We start from the raw sequence: 19309 nt of genomic DNA, 5'->3' as shown, positions 1-19309 counted from the left end.
CAGGACTTTAAAACTTTAAAGTTTTAAAACAAGCCTCAGTAAGTTACTCAGATTACCCTTGAACTGACTGTGCAGCTCAGATGTAACTCAAATGTGTGATCCTTCACCCTCAGCCTTTGCAGTAGCCGGGATTACAGGCCTGTGCCACTGGGCCCAGCCACGCTTCCTTTTCTGTACAAGGAAATGAAAGTTCAAAGAAGCCCAATAGCTTGGCCAAGTAGAGTGCATAAAGCATGCGGACTTCCATTTCACCAATTCCAAAACTCAGAAACAACTTTTCCACCTCTCAGAGATCAGAGGGTATGGACAACAGCAATAGTGTAAACAGACGGCGTCCACACAGCCGTGGCGATACCTAAGGTATGCCAGAATCTTCACCCGTCTCCCCATCGCAGCTCTCAGAATAGAACCTGGCATTTCCAGAGAGCAGCCTGGCTCAGAGCCCCAGCTGTAGGCAGCCATCCGGCCGCATCGTCTCACCACATGCCGCCCAAGAGAGGTCCTAGCGATCTGGTCCTTGAGGGATGCCCTCGGGATGCCAGCTGGGTACACTTTCGGTCTACATCCTCCTGCCACTGTCACAAAATTTTTAATATGTTTTAAATAAGAAACCCTACATTTTCTTCTTACCCTGAGTCCCGAAAACCATGAAGCTGGTCCTTCCCGTCTCTACAGTGGCCAGCTCGGACAGGATTTCCAAGGAAGTGCAACCCGGGCTAGCCACTCCCTGTATGTTTCCAAATCTGTTACCCACAGTCCCTGGATGGGCAGGACTGGAGACGGATACACTGCTTCAATCTTGGTGGCTTCCTGCCTTAACGGCCTTGATCCACACTGCTCAGGAACAGGCCCCCATACCCCTGATCTCTCCTCTCCCTCTCTGGCCTCCCCCCGCCACACCAAGCTACCATGCTTCCTATAATGGTGACCCACTTACTCCTCCAGGGACGAGAAGGCTCGGAAAGCTACAGTGAATCTCCCCTCTCCCCGGAGGCAGGAACTTGATAAGCGCTAATGAATTGCTGTATTCAATAGAGTCCTGACTCTGTCCATGATAAGATGTGGTGTTAAAGTAGCGATACGTTAAGCCTGCACAAAGACTCTATGTCCTTCATCATTCTAGAATTGGATAAGTAATAAAAGCATGAGATTAGCTGAGCTTTGAAATAAAGTCAAGAACTGCGCTGCTCCATCTCCTGCTGGTCTCTGTGTTAACCCATCTCTCATCTCCCGTATCCATCTCCACCTGCTCCTCTCCCCTTCTTCCTCTTCTCCCTCGATCCCTACTCTCGCAAAATAGTGGTCTTTCTGGCCACTCCAATACAAGCTCTCTCTCCCCCAAACCTCATGAAATCCCAGTTCACAGAGAATCACAGTATTTGAGCTATTTTGTATGTGTTTATATGTTTTAAAACAGTGAGCTTTGCTCCATCTAGATTCTGGTCCCAAGAGAATGGCCTCCGGCACCCTGCCATGCCCTGGGAAAGCCCTCTCTACATGAATTACTTGAAATGGCCAGGTATAGAAGAAATGAGAGGAATTTACTCTTCGGAAATTAATCTTCGTGCATATCTAAGGAACCCAGGTCTTTTCCTCTCCACCATCCACCAAAAGGTGTGAGACCTTGGCCAAATACTGTCAGGAGGGGTCACATGGCAGAAAGGAATATTTCTTTGTAGAATTGCACAGTTAAGTCAGACATGGAATCCCCAGGCAAACTCGGGGCATTTTGACTTCTGGATCTCTCATTTCTGGTTTCCCATTTTTATTTTATTTGTTTCAAAGCTTTATTTATTTTTATGTTATGTGGATGAATGTTTTGCCTGCATGAATGTAGGGCATATGCATGCAGTGCCCACAGAGGCCAGAGGAGGGCATCAGATCCCCTGCAACTAATGTTACAGAGGGTTGCATCAGTGCTGAGAATTGAGACCCCAGGTTCCTCTGCATGAGCGGACAGTGCCCTTAACCACTGGACCATCTGCCTAACCCTTTTGCTTCTCCTTTTAGAGACAAAGTCTCACTAGCCCAGAGTGTTCTAGAGCACACTATGTATGTAGTTCCCCTAGAGTGGCTCTAAACTGGTGGTGATCCTCCTGCCTCAGCCTCCCAAAAGGACATTTTACTGCTCTTCTTCACGTCCCTCCCAAATACCACACGTTGCGTACAAATGCTGTATGAGATGGTTTTCTCCAAGTGTTCCAAGGAGCAGGCTACAGAGGCTGAGGTTTCTTCTGGAACCCAGCCCCCACCCAAGGTCTCCATGCCCTGCTTGCACACCTCCCTTCTAGCCCGTTTTCTTTTCATGCCTGGCATTCCTGCAAGCTCTGCACCCATCCTCCTCACAGAAAGGCTCTCCCTTTCTCAGGGCTGGGTGAAACCTCTCAACGGTGTGTCGCCTCCTTGCATACTGTCACTCCGTCTGCTACCGCAACCCTTTTTCCTAATCTTTCCCCTCCTCAAGGCAACCCACCTGCCCGAAATTCTCCCTGTTCTTCTGTTCCCAAGACCCAGTGCCTCCCCTGTGGCCAACCCTGCCCAAAGACTGCCCACCCAGAGTCCATTTCCATGGTGGATGCCCCAGCTCCCAAGAAAGACTTCCCCCCACACAGAGGGTTCACCCCAAGCCAACCTTCCCCCAGAGTCCATCTCCACAGAGAGCATCATCATTTCTTCCTGATGCCCTCTGACTCTGTTGGCCCTCACCCAGGATGCCTCCCTTCCTACTGGTACCTGCTGCCCTCCCCAAACCTGGCAGACTGGCTGCAGTGGGCAGAGCTAGCGCTTCCTGAATTACAGCCACTCTCTCTGAGCCAGGACTTTCTTCATTTACAGCCATCATCTCCACAGTTCAGCAGGAACGATACAGTGCCCAGTGCCGGGCTTGGCACACATGCTGGGCCTCAGCCAAGGTTCAGAGATTGGATGTCTGCTTTTCTCCCCTTCTCTAAAAGACCCCTTCCAGCTTTTTATCACAGACGATCCCTGGAGAACCCTCCTTTCCCCGACGCCCACCTCCATAGATTTCCACACAGATACAGCCTGGGAACACACAGGGACCTCTTTCTAAGCTAACTCTGTCTCCCCGATTCTCTCCTGGAATGGCCTAGTGAGCCCGAGGTTCAAAACCACAGAAGTGCTTTAAGCTGCCAGTCACACCCAGCCTATATGGTATTTCTTCCTCATAAGAAGAAACTCATTTTTCTCAGACAGGGATCTCCTAGCCCAAGCAGTCCTTAAAATCTCTGTGTAGTCAAGGATGACCCTAAACTTCTGATCCTCCTGCCTCCAGGTTCTGAGATTACTGGCATGATACTGAGTTTTGGGGTGTGCTGTGGATTGAACCCAGGGTCTCATGCAGACTGGGCAATCACTCTAGCAACTGGCTTGTAGTCAGAGTCCTTTTCCACAGGGAGCTCAAGAAACTCTTCAACTTAGGTCTTAGCATCCAAGGCTTAAGTCTGAGGGGAGTGCACAGAGAAATCAAACCACTGGGTCAAAGTTCACAGAACATAATCCCCTATGGGACTAAAAACAGATTTTGATCAGCTGGCCAAAGCTCCTATACATCTCCCCCAACACACACACACACACACACACACACACACACACACACACACATACACACACCATCTTCTCTATTCATAACACCCAGTCAGTTCTCCCTACAAGTGTTCTTCGTCAATTCTGCATTCACCTACGTGGGTCCTCCCATACCATCCAGGCACTGTTGACATGACTGTTCTCACAGTATCTAGGGGACTGGGGTGCAGAGCCTCACATGGCTCTGTTCACCTCAGCTTGCTTGAGCCCTAAGCAGGGAAGAGTTTCTGCAAGGCTCTATCCTCACTGGTCTGGCTGACTGCCAGCCCAGGCTGAGCCAACCCCTTTCTTCCCTGCTTCGCTAGTCCCCTCTCACACCTCTTCTTGGCTTCAGGCCGAAACCACACTGGCAAACTACTGGCTTGGATGAGAGCCTAGGTTCCCAAGCTCTCGTCTCTCCTGCTACCTTTGTCTGCTGGATCACAAATGGCATTGCACCCCAAGTCACCTACTGGCCCAGTCACCTAGACGCCCTCAGAGTTCCAGGTGGATGGTGTCAGGGCTGCAGAACCCCTGCAGTGAGTGATCTGAACATGAGACTAATTTGGCTCACCTATGCCATTGTCTGTGGCAGGACCTATACCAATCTTTCCCACAATTCACCTCTTCTTCTTGTGGCTGACTGTGAGTGGAGCCCTCAGTGTAGTCAACAGCGACACCTGGATCCTACTCCAAACCAACCAGGCAAGAAGCTGTAGGTGGGCTTGGGGCCTGGATAGAGGCCAGACAGGCAAGTGGCTTATCTTGGTGTGGTCGGGATTGTCCAAATTTAAAAAATCTCACAAAGAATGTTGTCAACTCAAGCAAGTTGAGTTACTGGTCACCTTACCAAGCTGGCACGTGTAAAAAGTTACTCAGGTCAGTCAAATCTAGAGGTCCCTTGGCCAGCACTAGAAACAGCTTAGCCAATCAGCGGCTTCCTCTGACCTTCCTTTCAAGTCACAGCTCACCTGCCTTAGGTCTGATTATCCCAAAGGGAGTCCTCAGACTTGCAGCAGTGTCACCCAGACGTATTCAGAACAGCAGAGCTAGCTACCTCCAATAATAATAATCAACATCTTTAACTTATCCATGCTCCTCCTACGTGACATCATAGATGCTTTCAGGAATCACCGTTCAAATCATAAGAGACAAAGGTCGTATCGCTGTGATCTCTCAGCGACACCCGAGGAAGCTGAAAGCAGAAAGAGAACCAACCAGGCTCCACCTTTCGGCGGCGGCAGCATCATACTGACCACCATGTATGCTCCACAGGAATCCGTGTGCTTCTCACCGTCAGACCTCTCATGAGTTCCTCCCAGAAGGGCCTGATGTTTAGTGCTGAGCTCAGTAGTGATGAAGGTGTTCACTGTCAAGCCTGAGCTAATGGGAGGGGTTTGAGGCTAGGAGTTCAGTTCTCCTGGGAGGGTGTAGTAAGACCAGAAAGGGCTTGGTTATACATCCCACGAAGCAATGTTTATTGACCTCTGACCAAGTGGCCGGCTCGAACAAGCAATCCAATTAAATTCAACAATAGCTCCATAAAGTACGTGGTGTTGGGTTTGGGTTGCTTTTTTTCCCACAGAAGAAAATTCCTTGCTCTTGCTCCAGTTCAGGACCAAAGGGGAGATGGATGGAAGAAGCAGGAAGATGGAGGTTGGAGTGGCTGCCATGATTCTGAGGAAGCAGTTGTCAATCCGTGGCTTTAGATTTCTGAGTTTCCTGATAAGCAAGGCCAGATCACAAGCCTGGCCACCAATGGTAGACCTCTCCACAGGGGTAGGCTTCTGACTCCCTCACCAAGACCTGGCCAGATGCACCCACCCTGCCAGTGGCAGGTCCAAGAGAAGGAGGAGGAGGGGGAGAAGGGAGGTGACAAGGCCAACTCACAGCTCCTCCTAGAGTCATGGGTCAGATGTCGCACCTCTTCCCTGCCCACTGGGATGGGAGGTGAGAAAGAGTAAGTGGCCAGGCTTTCTTTCTCAGCTCCACTTGAGCCTGGTCCTGTCCCCAAAGACGACCACTTGGCTCAAAGAAAGAACTCAGGCTGGATGGTCTGACTGTGCACAAATTCCACAGTGTGCCCCAGGCACTACCAGTACTGCCTCTTTTGGAAGCAAAAAGCCAGGGAGGTTCCTCTGCTCTCAAGGGTTAGTGGCATTCATGTATTCAATAAGAGAGACAGTGGCTCAGGAAACCTGCATTTCCTGTCACTTACTGGGAGCTCATAAACAGGGGGACAAGAATGAGTTAACAGCTGAACCTCCTCCAGATCCAAGGTGGGTGGGAGAGGGTTTTTGGCCAGTCTATGCCAGAGCGTGCCAGAAACTCCCTAAGGGCTCAAGTGCAGCCATCTGCTCTCAACCCTAGTTTCCCAGCTCTAAGCAGAGAGGGAAAGGCTTTACCACCATCAAACAACTTAAGACATTTCTTGTTTTCTTGGTTGGCTTCCTCGTTCTGTCTGGGGCTGTGTTCCATCACATATCAGCTAGAGATCCTCATGACAATGACCTAATGTATTCTTGTGACTTAAAGAAAGGTACCTGGGGCACGGACAGCTACCTGGCCCATAGTAGGACAACTGATACACCGTAGGTGTTTGCATCATTGCTGCTTGAAGATAGCTTCTTCGAGAAGGCTGGAGGAGTGCTAGGAAGATATCTGGGGGGTGGTGAAGTGTTCACCTTACAGACATGAGGATCTGAGTTTGATCCCCAGAACCTACATAAAAAAGCCAGGCATAGTGAGTCACACTTGGAATCCCAGTGTTGGGAGTGGCAGGGCCAGCTTCCCCTAGCCTACTTGATGAGTTCAAAGCTTGTGAGAGACCCTGCCTCCAAATTGATAGTGTGTAATGCCTGAGGGACAGCAGCCAAGGCTGTCCTCTAACCTCCACATGCATGAACTGACACTTGTGCACTTGTGTAGTCATGCATGCATATGGAGCACCTACACTGATTTTATTTTTAAAGAGAAAAGACTGGGGGTTGGGGACTTAGCTCAGTGGTAGAGCGCTTGCCTAGCAAACGCAAGGCCCTGGGTTTGGCCCCCAGCTCTGAAAAAAAAAGAAAAAAAAAGAGAGAGAGAAGACTGGAGAAGGTTTCGAATGCAGACACATGACACAGAACAGCCCAGCCAAGAAGGAACTAAGTTCTAAGGACATGAGCTTGTTGAGCCGGAGGAGGAACTGAGAGCAGGGACACAGAGAACGAACAGAGCTCCTGCAATGAAAACGCTCACAGGGGTCTGTGACAGCTGTCAGCACAGGGGCTGAGATTCAGCTACTCAAAGTAGAGCGCCCTTTGCTCCAGGGCTGCGATTTTCTTTCCCTTCTTCCCAGCCACTCTCCACATGCCTGGGTCCAGACTCATTTGTTTAAACTGCCCCCGCCCCCAACTCATAGCCCTGCCCTGGGGACTCGAGGAATCTGAGAAATGCCTTCGGTTCTAAGTTCTGGAGGGAAAGAATTGAAATAAAAGGAAGGAAAACCTCCCTTTAGACCACTGCCTGCATAGGATTTCCCACCATGGCTCCCATGATTCCTCCTCTCTCAACAGTCGAACATTCCTGACTCAATGTTACTATGGCCACCTGGTGCAAACTTCCCAAATCAGGACAGGTACCAGCAATTTCCCTCCCATCACCCAACCACAATAACTTCTCCACCATCTTTGCCAACCTCCATGCTTACCTCTTCCACCATTTAGCTTCATGGCTCTCCCTCCCTTTTCCCACTTAAGCCTTCATCCATCCCTAGTTTCCCAGACCAGAGATGCACAGTAAGGATTCTGATATAATGACAGAGAGCCCTTGCCTTCTGGGCGCAAACACCAGGTTATGGGGGCTCACACATTCCTAGTAGAAAGGGGCTCCTTTTCATGCTCTGCAAGTCTTCTGTGTGTACATGCACATACATGTCTATACACGTGTATGTGTTTTGTTTCTCTGTGAAGATATATGTATTTGCATGTGTGCATGTTCATGTGTGTAGGCCTGAAGTCAACTTTGGCAGCCATTTTCTTCTTTTTTAGGCAAAGTCTCTCACTGACTCAGAGCTTGCAGAATAGGCTACAGTGGCTGGATCCTACCAGGGATCCATCTCTCTTCACTGCCCTAGAGTTTGGAGTACAAACATGTGGCTGCCAAGACAAGCATTTCTTCTGTGTTCACATGGGTTCCAGGGATTGAACTGAGCCATGGCGAGACACAGCCAAGTCTTCCTGCCCTCAGTCTGGCATGCACGAAACACATGAAGGACATCACACTATAAGACACAGGCAGTGAGCGTCAAGCCCCCGCTCTGGCACTGCTTCCCTGCTGCAGACTTCAGGGATCGGTTCCGTGCCAAGGTATGCCATCTTCTGTCCTTGCCTGGACCCTGTGCCTGACACGTAGCTTCAGGCACATTCAGCAGCCGGCACGGGTGTGTCTGGCACTTGAGACAAACACTAAGGTGATGCTTTCCTAAGGACCCGGTAGAAGAACATGCATGCACAAGCCTAGTGATGACGCAAGAGAGGAGGCTCACAGTGACACCATGCAATGGAGAAAAACAGCCATGCGATGGGAGCAGGGACGTCCAGCCAGTGCTATGGCCACCTGGTTAGAACTTCTCAAATGGAGGCTGCTCCTGAAGAGGAAGGGCTTTCTGAAAGAGGCCATTCCAAATCTGCATCTTAAAGAGGAGAAGCAGGAAGTCTGAAAAAGAGCCTGTGACATTGGCTTGCCTCCTGCCATTCTGGTCATCTCAGTCACCTCTCACCGACTTGGCTTCCTTCCCTTCCATCGGCCTCCATCTCAGAATGTCCCTTCCACTGAGACATTTGTTTAGAAAGGAAGAAAGAAAGAAAGACAGAAAGAGAGAGAGAGAGAGAGAGAGAGAGAGAGAGAGAGAGAGAGAGAAAGGAAGGAAGGAAGAAAAAAGAAACAAAGAAACAAAGAAAGAAAAGAAGAAAGAAAAAAAGAAAATGGACTCACGCCCACCCAGACCACACGGCATGCCTGTTTGGAGCTGGAGTTTCCTCCTTCATTTTATTTAGAATTAATGTTTTAACATCAGTAACATGATGCTAATGTGATAAAAGCTAAAAGTATGAAGCAGGGTGTTATCACTTCTGCCTAGTACAGTCAGCCACCAGGTAGAGAAATCATTTATCCAACTGAAAGGACAAAGGAAGATACTGTGCTCGCATCCCTGGGATAGAAGGGAATTCAGAACCCACCACCAACACACACAGTGGGCTCTTACATGTGTTCCTGGTTGAGCCAATGGCCAAGAGCCAATGGGAGCCAGCAGGCCTCCTTCTGAGAGCCTCTAATATCCTCTTTTGGGCACCATCGCAGATCGCTAGGAGCCAGCTGTGCCCTGTGCCCAAGACTCCCTCTGAAGAATCGACCTGGCCCTCAGGAATTCGATGGGGTTGAGAATCTAGATGCTTAGATTCTGTTGGCTCTGCCGTGACACTCGCTAGAAGCCCTTGGGAAGGTAGCTGGGCTTCTTTGGGGAAATGCAGGTAGGACAAGAGATAGCTGGTAAGGAATCCATCAGGCAGGAGTGGGAATTCAGCAGTCAGAGCAGATTTATGAGGTTTAAGGAGGAAAATATTCCCCAATACATTTGCTCCAGAGAAACCAAGAAATTACTGCCCCCTTTATTTTCTCTTCCTTTACATCTAAACAGGGAGTTCATTTGAGGGTAGTTGAGGGAGAAAATCAGGATATAGCTTAGGGGACGAGGATTAGGGTAAGAGGTGATCTGAAGGGTGAGCTTTTTCTGGAAGAAAAACAGTGAGTGACCAACATCCAGGGTGGCATCATTAGAAATACCCCAATGCCTTGGAAAGTTTCAGGTGAAGAGCATGGGCTGCAAAAAGATCATGCATGCATGCACACGCGCGCGTGCGCACACACACACACAGAAGCACATACACACACATTCATGCACATACACACACATGCATGAACACATACGCACACACACACACACACACACACACACACACACACACATCTCTCACCCTAGGCTGTCAGAGGAGAAGCTGGGAAGTGAGCCCTCCACAGGGGTGCAGAGGTCCTAGATATACCAGGGAGCCCTCAGCTCCTTTAGCACCAGCTCTTGGCTCAACCTTCACAGCCCAGGGACCTGATCTTTTCCCACCCATTGGTGAATGTCAGTGAACTTCAGCCATGCGTGGGTGAACATCTGTATCAATTCTGATCACACGCCCATCCGAAAGCATTAATGTTGCCCGCCCACATGGGGTCTTGGAAGCCGCTACCAAGACCTACTTACTCTCCCAGTGGCTTTGGAAGGAGCTCACGGTCAGAAGCTAGAACACAGGGGTCAGAGGACCTGCATTCTGGCCCTACTACCACTTCTTATCTGTGACAACAATATTTGACAAGCCAGTTTAGCTCCCCATGCCTCCGTGTTATGATCTGAGTCTGGAAGCGACTCCTACAAGCATGCCTTTTGAACACTTGATTGCAAACCTGTGGTGTGATTTGGAAAGCTGTAGGGTCTTTGCCAGGTGGGCCATGCTGGCAAGGTGCTAGGGAAAGATTTTTGAAGAATATGCCCACTTGCTTCTAGTGACAACCTTTCTCTGCATTCTATCCCACACGAAGAAACAGCTCTGTGACGTTCTAGTTGCCAGTGGCCTTCCCTGCCATGGTGAACTGAACGTTCTTTTGAGACTTGGAGCCAAGACAAACCTTTTCTTCCTTGAGTTGCTTATGCTGACCAATCTGTCACACGAATGAGAATAGTGACAAATAGCCTTCGTTTCCTCAACTTGAAAACCAGAACAATAATATAATCTGCCTCACCAGGTAACTGTGAGGAGGAGTGAGTTGCATGTGGTCACCAGGGAAGTACCTAGCACCTGGAGAACACCAAGTTCATGCATGCTTGCATACACGTGTGTGCGCGCGTGCATGTGTGCAGGAGAGATGTTCAGCCCATGACAAATCTCCAAGAGAAGCCGCTTAAGGAAGGATTCGATTTGTCTCACAGTCTCAGAGGGTCCCGCGCATAAACAGAACAGCTCTCAGCGTGCCAGCCAGGAAACAGGATGCCTAGGCCTTGGGCTTTCTCCCTTTTCACCTTTTATCCCATCTGGGATCCCAACCTCTGGGTGGTGATACTAGCCACCTTAGTTAAACCACTTCAGAAAGACCCTAAGGGGTACGCCCAGAGGTATGCCCCACCCACCAATCTTCTAGGTACCTCTCAATGCTGTCACTTTGACAGCCATGATTACCCACCGCGTGGTCCATCTGCAAGGTCATCTCGGAGAGGCTCCTCAGAGTTCCCCTTCCCCTGTCAGCTTCTCACCTCTCCATTTTCCACACACTTGAAAAATGATAGTTTGTGCATTTATCATCTCTCTTCATCAGCAACTCCACCCTCTAAACCCCAGACATCCAACCTGATGCAACCTATTCATGGATGCCAAGGAAAGCCCAGGTATGGGCCGCTCTACATTTAACCGGCGTGGGGGCAGCATTTTCCTCAGCTTTCATTGCTGTCCAAAGGGAGAAGAATCACTGTCTAGCACATGGCAGGCCCTTGAAATACAGACGAATGGAGGAAACAAGTTAGCAACTGTCTAAGCTTAGACAAGTGATACCCAGGCCCCAGTTAACTGATCTGATGTCTCTACTCCCAACTAAATAAGGCAACTCTGTAATCTGATATGTGTGGATGTGCTCAAATCCTTGGTATGTGGTGCGCAGATGATGGCTTATTAGAGAGGGCTGGTGTTAGGCTGACTTAGGCAGGGCCTGAGAGGGTTAATCCCTGACTCTTCCCACCCCACATTAAGGACAGGGGCTGCTGGATCCCTGACAGCTGTCCAGGTGAAAGAAAAGTGTCAGAGGTGTGTGACTGCAGAGCTGTGTGACTGCAGAGCTGTCCTGGTCCTGATGTGGTTTTGACCCACAGAGAGCTCGAGTCTCCCCCACCCTCCTGCTGAGAGATGCAGGCTGGGTCTGGAGTATTTAAGAGCTCTCAAGCAGAGCAGTGGGAACTTCTGCCTGCCTGGGTCCCACGCTACATCCTGGCCTTGGAGGATGTAGACCTAAGGTCTGGACAGACTTCCCAGCTATTCCCAGGAGGCCTGCTCTCCCTCCAGCTCAGCTGGGCTGCCTGAGCCGAGGGCTACAGAGGCAGGTCTGTTTCCTCCGACACCATTACGTTCTCACTCAGAGAAAGGAAGATTATAGACCTCAGCACACAGAGGTCTCCTTCAGAAACCACCTTCCACCATCCCGAGCCCCCTGCCCCTGCTAGCTTGGGAAGGCTGAGAATCCAAGGGCAAAGGAACCTCTCATGACCAAGTCACAAAGGGTACACCTCTCCCACTAGGGGCTTCTCATGTCTCTAGCTTCTCAGAAAGTTCTAATCTATCAGCAACTTCCCCCAAGCATTCATCCCTCCCCCTGGATGAACTAGGAAGAGATGGGAGGGACCAACAGGCATCACTACAGGCAGAATAGAGAAGATCCAGCACTGGTCCCCTGGCATCCAGCTTGGAGGTCCTGTCTGTGGGTCAGGCGTTGTACATGGTAAGGATAAAGCAGTGGGGATCCACCGCATGCACTCTCGTGGAAAGCGGGCAGAGGGACAGCGATGTTTCTGAATGTTTCATGGAATGTAAGATAGCATGGGTAAAATGGCATGTAACCCAACCTGGGAAGGAGGAAGTTCGAGATACCGGAGAAGGGCAACACCAGGATACTTCTGGAAAGCAATGGCAGCCTGGGGGATAATACAGTAAGAGTCACTGGATATTGGCATGCCTCTCAACAACAGGCCGTCTCAGAGAGAAGCTGGGATGGTTGCCAACACCCAGTCTTTTTCCTCAAGAACCAGAATGGGGGTAGGCTCACATGCACCAGATCTTCAGAGAGTACACCTCGGTGTGCCAAGGAAGAAACGAATTCTCTGCAGGACAAGTCTCAACTGACCTACACAACTCTTGATCTTGTCGTATCCCATCGGCAGTCCTCAAAGTTCCTACCGCCCAATCTCCTTCTAGTTAAGCACTAAAAGCTTCGAAGGTCATAGCTCCTCACCGAGTATCAACAAGGTGTCTCTCTCTCAGCCTCCAACACAGGTATCCTTTCCGGGTACTACTGGCTCTCCCTCCCCCCACGGCCCTACATGCATACAGCCATACGTCATCCACCATGCTGTGCACAGCTGCAGGATTGCACACTACCGTAGATGATGGCCAGGAACAGAAGAAAGGCAGAGCCAAGATATGCGGTTAGCATCTCCGTAAAACCAGCATGGTATACGCTACCCAGAGCCAGTTTGGAACACATGAGTGATGTCCCAGTCCCCGGCCTCTGGGCTCCTGTATGGACCTCAGTATGAGGAGGGGAGATGTTGGTTCGAGTGGCCTATTTATATACCACCCCATGAAGGTGGCTTATGAGGAACTGACCCAAGCACCAACCGCTTGCAGCTTCTCAGTGAGAAATTATCAGGCATCCATGCTGCTCCACCTCGCTGCTGACGTTGCAGTCTCTCAAGTCCAGGCAGCTTTCTCGAGCTCAGAGGGCCTAAGTCCGACCCCCAAACTTCCACCGAAACATCACGAAATCCTTGGCAAAAGTATAGGCTCAACATCTTGGAATGTCTCTCCATGCAAATGAGGTGTTCCTAGAACCTTGAACCTCAGCCAATGAAACTTTACCCTTACAGGAAGCCCTTACTCTCCAAGGGGTGTGTGTGTTTGTGTGTGTGTGTGTGTGTGTGTGTGTGTGTGTGATATATATATATATATATATATATATATATATATATATATATATATCCCTTGATTCACCCCAGAAAAAAAGTGTATGCACGCAAGCTGTTTCATTGAGTATCGTCTGAGAAAGTTGTTTTCTAAAAGAGCTGTAGCACTGAAACCTTCGGAGGAGACGCCCCACTCATCCCACCCCTATCCCAGGATTCTGCTGACCCACCCAGTTCAGACTTGGTCAGTGTGCACCCTCTCAGCAAGCATCAGGCTCAGACATCCCAGAGGAAGAGACAGAAAATGGAACCCCACCACGCCATCCGTTCAACTCACTCGTTCTGCCATTCAACCAGTGTCCACCGAGACTTTATCACATGCCAGACATCGCAGCAGCCCGTACGGCGGCCGAGGAGCCAGCATGGGGATCTCTCTTCTGAGACTCTGATGTTAGGTCTGGGATCTTCTAGATTTCTCATTAAAAGATTTTATGTTGAGGTGAAAAATGTTAAGGGGGAGGACATTTCAACTTCGCACCTGCTCAACAAAAGCCCCAGCGTGGGAGGGAACCCTAAGGGCCCTGCCACTAGCCCTGGAGTCCAGGAGCTCTCCCACAGCCTCTGTGGTGCTTTGAATGAGAATGGCCTTCGGATGTTGAATACTTGGTCCTCCGCTGGTAGAACTGTTTAGAAGGTTTAGGATGTAAGTGTGGCCTTGTTGGAAGACTGTATCACTGGATGTAGCGTTCTCTCTCTCTCTCTCTCTCTCTCTCTCTGACAGGTGCTTGAGGATAAGCTGTCCTTCTCCAGCTCCATGCTTGCTTGCTTGTTGCCATGTTCCCCACCATGATGGTCATGGACTGCCAACTTAAATGCTTTCTTTTACATGTTTTTATATGTTGCTTTGGTCATGATGTCTGTCCCAGCAATAGAAGAGTAAGACATCTCACATGGAGAAAGCAGACATGTGAGTGCTACTGTGTGCACCGTGACAACCAACTGGTGTCACTCAACTAACGCAGCCCCAGTTGACTCTGGAGACAGGTTATCCCCCTTACTCCCAATAGCCACGCCTCCCCTCTTGGAATCCTGTTCTCACCTTATGTGAGGACCCTGCTCTTCCTTTCTCTGAGGTGGCCCTCTCACCATTACTGCTAAGCAAAAGGACGCCTATTATCACTAAGTCCACAGTACAAGCAAGGAAAGTGGAGCTCCAGAGGGAGGTCACTTGTCCTACCTGGGACCCTCAAGCAAACTCAACAGAGCTGTGTGTACAAGAGCTGCATGTACAAGAGCTGTGTGTACAAGAGTTGTGTGTACAAGAGCTGTGTGTATAAGAGCTGTGTGTACAAGCTCACCCTCTGCACTGCAGGGTTGAACTCTCCCGAGTGACAGCACTAATGGACCAGCTCTGGAGGGATCTCGGCTCCTACTAGACATTGTGCACGCAATGGAAACAATTACAAAGATGCAATTCAAACAGAAAAATTAAAGCCAGGTGTGGCAGCTCATGTCTGCCATGCAGCACTTGGGAGACGGAGTTGGAGAGAGACCATGAATTCAAGGCTAGCCTGGGCTACATGGTGAGTTCCAGGCCAGCCTGGCTACAGAGTATGGACTCGGGATATAGCTTAATGGGTAGAATGCTTACTACCTAAACTTCACTTGGAGATCTCTACCTGTAAGTCCAACACTTGGGAGGCAGAAGCAGATCGGAAAAGGATGTCTTGGTTACACAGACATCCCCTTTCCTCCCCAGGCTAGCCTGGGCTACAGAATGGGACTGTCTCTAAAACAAGTTTTAAAATTTCCCCAACTCTTAGCCAAGATTTATTTCCTCCTGCATCACGAGGCCAGCTAAGGCCCAACTATGCTGCCTCTCTCTCTCTTCAGAAGACAGCCTCTAGCATCCTAGGAACCAATCGTAACTTCTGATCCTGAGTGATGAGCGTGCGGTAGGGGATGTGTGCTGTGAGTTCCGAGCTCCGCTAAGAAAGGCCCCCAAGACAGAGCTTTGCTCCTTGCACCATCGTAATGAACTCTTTTTAAAACGTGAGCTACCACTCTGATGGGAGAGCTGCACTGCCAAGCAGGGGCCCCCTTCTACGAGCGCAGGTCAGTCATCTGGGACTCCAAAGTCACCCCCAAGTCAACTTTCACCTCTGCCCTCTAGCAGAGGTAGGAAGGATAGCCAGGCTTGGCGATAAACCCATACTCTTAAGACAGCCTTTGTCTCTCATCATTGTCTTCCAAGTGGCCTCTGGCCACCTGCACCGCGTCCAGAAGCAGCCGGATGTGGCAGGAAGGGTAGAAGCCAAGCTCTGGACTCTGCTTGGAGCAACCTTCTCCCACTGAGAGGGCATCTGAGGTACCCTCGGCCTCACGCATGCCTAACTCCAGCTTGTCCACCCTCCTGCAGTGTTTGGCCATCCTCTCCTGCACTGGAGTAGCCATGAGCTCCTCCGTTTTCTCTGCCCCACTGTCTCAGTCAGGGACCAGGGCTTGTTTTCTTAATTAACTGAAAACACTAACACTGGGGGCCAGGAGCTGGCAGGGGCCTGGCCTTCAGAAGCTGCTAAGAAAAAAAAGTTACTTTGAAATCTAGACCATCCAGCCCCCCCCCCCCCCACAAGGGATGTCAAAACAAACAGGGACATTTGATCTCGGGGAATAGGAGCTGGCGCCAGCTCAGGTTACCAAACCAGGGCTGGATTTACCCACAGTGTCAAACAGGTGATCCTGGGCACAGCTGGGCCCCACAAAGCCCCCTTCTGCAGCACTGGGGTGTAGGGAGAGCTCTCTAGGATTTCCTCTAACATGATTCTGGTGGGTATGGGGCTGGGAGTAGAGGAGGCAGCAGATAAGACAAGTTCCCGCCTTGAAATAAAGTCAGAAATAACTCGTTAAGATGCAGATAATAGGGGCACTGGCAAGTCAGTACAAAATTAACAGTCTCAGGAAAGGGGAGGATGTCTTGTGTTGGTGGGGATTAAGAGGAGGAATGTGGCAGCAGGATATAAAGAGGAAACATTTGACCTGAAGACAGGGTCAAACTCAAAAGTGGGTAGCAGGTAGCACAGAGGTGAAGGGGGGGTGCTCCGGGTGAAGGAGAGTCCATAAGCAAAGGCTAGAAGGCAAGAAAGAGGAGAAAGCCTTTGAGATGGGTGGGGTGGGGTGGGGTGGGGTGGAGTGGGGTGGGATGCAGTTGACAGACTGCTTGCCTAGCAGGAGAGAAAACTCACGTTTGATCGCCAGCACTGACAAAAACAGGGCTTTCTGGCAGCAGGTGATTATTATCCCACTACTTGTGAATAGAGAGGCAAGATCTGTTCAGGGTCATCCTTGACTACAGAGCAGGTTGAGGATAGCCTGAACTACATAAGGTGCTGGATAGAGAAGAAAATAGAAGAGAAGGAAAGAGGGAAGAGAGGGAAAAGGAGGGGAGGGGAGAGAAAGAAAGGGGATAGGAGGGAAGGGGGAAGGAAGCACAGGGAAAAGGGGGGGAGGGAAGGGGAGGGAAGTGGTCCCCTGTGGCTGGGGATCCCAGCTTATGCAGGCACAAGATGTACCATGGGAACTAGTCATGGGCTTCTTGGGGCTGATTCCATCTAGGTCAGGGGTTAGCCATAAGCCAACTCCGGCCCTGGCGACTTTTGCAACCCCAGTTTCACTAGAATTTACCCACAAAGGCTTATTTACAGATTATGACTTCTTTAAGGGCAAGAACAGAACTGAGGGGAGAAACACGAACCGCGTGGCCCTCACAGCCAAAGCTTTCCTTCTCAGCATCCTTGCCGTCGATCTTGGCAGATCCCCAGTGGTGGACGCACAAGAGACACCAGACCAGCTGAGCGTGGCGACCAGTGTGTGCAGACATAAGGAAATACACGAGGAGGGGGCTGACCACAAGTCATGCCCGTCACTTCAAGGCTAAGAGACGGATAAGGAAAAGAAGCAGCAAGTTCTGAGCTTCCTGTCTCCTGGACTGGCAAAGTCTCCCATCCAAAGAGAGTTCTGTGTACCCAGCCCCAGCTAAAGGTCCAGGAACCAGGTCAACCCTAGATACACTCTGGGTGGTTAGGATTCGTCATTTCTGGTAGTTGGGGTGGTCATAGCCATGGATCCATACAGTGAGCTTGGCACTATGACCATGTCACCCAATAGATAGGTCCTGAAGGAAGCTAGGCTTTGGGAAAGCCGGGGTGGGTGGTGGGTGGTAGGGAGACACTGCTCTCTGAGATGCCATAGTGTTCCCGGGAAGCTTGTGGCCCTTCCTTAACCTCAGCACACAGTGTTCCTTCTGCAAAGGCCCACCCAGGACGGTGCAAAGATTTGTGGAGGTGAGAAGGGCAGTTTTCAAAGCACAACACCTTGCCCCAGATTCACGGCCATTTTTCTGAGTCTCTGGCCTCAGCCCATCCTAAACCAGAGAACAGGAGACCTGGAGCTTCAGACCTTGCTCTGCTCAGCCTAGCCCAGTCTGCCCAGTTAGGGGTGGGGGAATGCTGTATCACAACCCTCATGGTACCCAGCAGCCTTTCTGAGTCATCTCTGGTCCTTTGGGCTCTCATTCAGACTCCAGTTTAAGACACAGAGCTTCCAGATGTTAAGCACTGTCATTTTAGGAGACCACACAGAATACCAACTCCATCAGAAACACACTGGAACAACAACAATTCCGATGCCAGTAGCAGGCTCTATGGTGGCCAGCCCAGACAGAATTTTTAGATAATCACTAAAACACAATGTAGCATTTTGTCAAGGAAGAGAACATTCTCCCACATCTTCTCAGACCTTGAGAAGAACATTCTAACATACACACCCCCGCAAAGGCTTTCTGAGCGTAGTGCAAAAGACAGTAGTTGCAGGTCGACATGTAGGCTATGCAGTTAAGGTCCCCTGAACCCTTCACAGCTTCTGTCCCTTTGTTGACTACCACATAGCTGATACATGAAAGCTATTAGTTCAACTTAGTTAAATAAGCAAATAAAATGAATGGGTGAGGGGGTGAGGGGATGAGGGGATGAGAGGATGAGGGGATGAGGGGATGAGGGGATGAGAGGATGAGGGGATGAGAGGATGAGAGGATGAGAGGATGAGAGGATGAGGGGATGAGAAGATGAGAGGATGAGAGGACGAGGGGATGACAGGATGAGGGGATGAGAGATGAGAGGATGAGGGGATGACAGGATGAGGGGATGACAGGATGAGAGGATGAGAGGATGACAGGATGAGGGGATGACAGGATGAGGGGGTGACAGGATGAGAGAATGAGAGGATGAGGGGATGAGAGGATGAGGGGATGAGGGGATGAGAGGATGGGGGATGAGAGGATGAGAGGATGAGGGGATGAGAGGATGAGAGGATGAGGGGATGAGGGGATGAGAGGATGAGGGGATGAGAGGATGAGGGGATGAGAGGATGACAGGATGAGGGGATGACAGGATAAGGGGATGACAGGATGAGAGAATGAGAGGATGAGGGGATGAGAGGATGAGGGGATGAGAGGATGGGGGATGAGAGGATGAGAGGATGAGGGGATGAGAGGATGAGAGGATGAGGGGATGAGGGGATGAGAGGATGAGGGGATGAGAGGATGAGGGGATGAGAGGATGAGAGGATGAGGGGATGACAGGATGAGAGGATGAGAGGATGACAGGATGAGGGGATGACAGGATGAGGGGATGAGAGATGAGGGGATGAGAGGATGAGGGGATGAGAGGATGAGGGGATGAGAGGATGAGAGGATGAGGGGATGAGAGGATGAGGGGATGAGAGGATGAGGGGATGAGGGGATGAGAGGATGAGGGGATGAGAGGATGAGGGGATGAGAGGATGAGGGGATGAGGGGATGAGAGGATGAGGGGATGAGAGGATGAGGGGATGAGAGGATGAGAGATGAGAGGATGAGGGGATGAGAGGATGAGGGGATGAGAGGATGAGAGGATGAGGGGATGAGAGGATGAGAGGATGAGAGGA

General features: G+C 50.4%; 1 protein-coding gene across 9 annotated transcripts in view; it reads right to left on the bottom strand.

Annotated features, from left to right (window-relative positions):
• Positions 1 to 19309, bottom strand: part of Daam2 (dishevelled associated activator of morphogenesis 2) — a 116213-nt gene that overhangs the window by 55220 nt on the left and 41684 nt on the right. The window contains exon 1 of one of the 9 annotated variants that reach the window (XM_087565766.1): positions 631 to 817. The gene's annotated coding sequence lies outside the window, so the exon portion shown is untranslated. 9 annotated transcript variants of the gene reach the window in all.

The sequence above is a fragment of the Rattus norvegicus genome, chromosome 9, assembly GCF_021556685.1.
Source record: "Rattus norvegicus strain SHRSP/BbbUtx chromosome 9, alternate assembly SHRSP_T2T, whole genome shotgun sequence".
NCBI classification, from domain to species: domain Eukaryota; kingdom Metazoa; phylum Chordata; class Mammalia; order Rodentia; family Muridae; genus Rattus; species Rattus norvegicus.
Note: the sequence above shows the minus strand (reverse complement) of the source record. Positions and strands in the feature narration are given on the sequence as shown.